The sequence below is a fragment of the Priapulus caudatus genome, unplaced genomic scaffold, assembly GCF_000485595.1.
Source record: "Priapulus caudatus unplaced genomic scaffold, Priapulus_caudatus-5.0.1 Scaffold688, whole genome shotgun sequence".
In the NCBI taxonomy this organism is placed as follows: Eukaryota; Metazoa; Priapulida; class Priapulimorpha; order Priapulimorphida; family Priapulidae; genus Priapulus; species Priapulus caudatus.
The window spans coordinates 123,859-125,392 of record NW_014577749.1 but is presented as its reverse complement, the minus strand read 5'-3'; the positions used below and the strand labels follow the sequence as shown (position 1 = coordinate 125,392).

At 48.2% G+C, this 1,534-nt stretch overlaps 1 protein-coding gene across 1 annotated transcript in view; it reads left to right on the top strand.

Annotated features, from left to right (window-relative positions):
• Positions 1–1,534, top strand: part of LOC106812801 (prolow-density lipoprotein receptor-related protein 1-like) — a 59,463-nt gene that overhangs the window by 42,321 nt on the left and 15,608 nt on the right. The window lies entirely within an intron of this gene.

Genomic DNA, 1,534 nt, shown 5'->3' with positions numbered 1-1,534 from the left:
GCTATCATTATCATCTACTATAGTTTATTCTGGATTTTTACTAAACGTTTAAATGTTGTAAAAAAATGTGGTGAATACGGCAAAAGTACATACTAAACAGTACAAAAGTAAAGAAACATAGCATTTCCCGAGGTGGGATTCGAACCCAGAATCGATGGTTTAGTCCAAAGTCCAATGCTGTACCCATTCGGCTACTGGGCCGTTATTGTTCTACACCATGGATTGACACGTACGTGATGTATAATGTTAATCTGTACGCCATCTATTGATGAATAGAATTTTTATAAAGTTTTAAGTTTTTAAGTTTTTTGAAATTTTGTTTCAGCCAGAACCACCTCCCCACCCAATATATACATATACATACATACATACATACATACATACATACATAGATAATATAATAGTACCTACTCGTCTGTCTTTCCCATAGCTACATGTACTGGACGAACTGGAACGACCAGAGCCCCAGCATCCAGCGATCGTTTCTCAGCGGCTACCACGTCGAGTCGATCGTGACGACGGATATCCGAATCCCGAACGCTCTCACCGTCGACCACCCAGCGAAGAAGCTGTACTGGGCAGACGCGCGGCTGGACAAGCTGGAGCGATGCAACATGGACGGCACGGGTCGCAAGGTGAGACATACGCACGTGTGTGTGTGCGTGCTTGCGTGTGTGCGTGTGTGAGGGGGCGGGAGGTGTGAGAAAGCTGTACTGGGCGGACGCGCGGCTGGACAAGCTGGAGCGATGCAACATGGACGGCACGGGTCGCAAGGTGAGGCAGGGAGAGATATATACCTACTGTGTGCGTGCGTGCGCACATGTGTGTGTGTGTATGCTTGTGTGCGTGTGTCCGTGCGTGCGTGTGTGTTAGGGGAAGGCAACGTGAGGCTGTGAAAATTGGGAGCCTGTGTGCAGTCGGTGTAATTGACGTGTGTGAAGCCAGTGGCATTGATTGACCCACACTTCTACCATTTTGCCATTTTTAACCATGGATGGATAGATGGATGGTTGGATGGAAGATGGGAGGGGATGGACAGACGGACGTACAAATAGACAAATGAATGGATAAATAGATGAGCACACGACTAGATGAATATATAGATAAATAGATAAATAGATGGATAGATAGATCAATAGATGAGCCCACGACTAGATGAATATATAGATAAATAGATGGATAGATAGATAAATCGATAGACGAACATACATAAATGTCTCTCTCTCTCTCTCTCTCCATCTAGGTGATCCTGACACTGCGCAGCACCAGCCACCCGTTCGGGCTGGCCGTGTACGGCGACATGCTGTACTTCACCGACTGGGGGTCGCGCGCCGTCATGCAGGTGGAGAAGTACTACGGAGCCGGACTCGTCACGCTGCGAGACAAGATACCGCGCCAGCCAATGGGCCTCGTAGTGGTCGCCAACAACACCAACGATTGTGAGTGCGCAGGCGTGGGGTGTAGCTTACATTAAATATGCATGTGCGTGCGTGTGTCCGTCCGTGCGTGTGTGATGCGTGCGTGCATGCCTGTG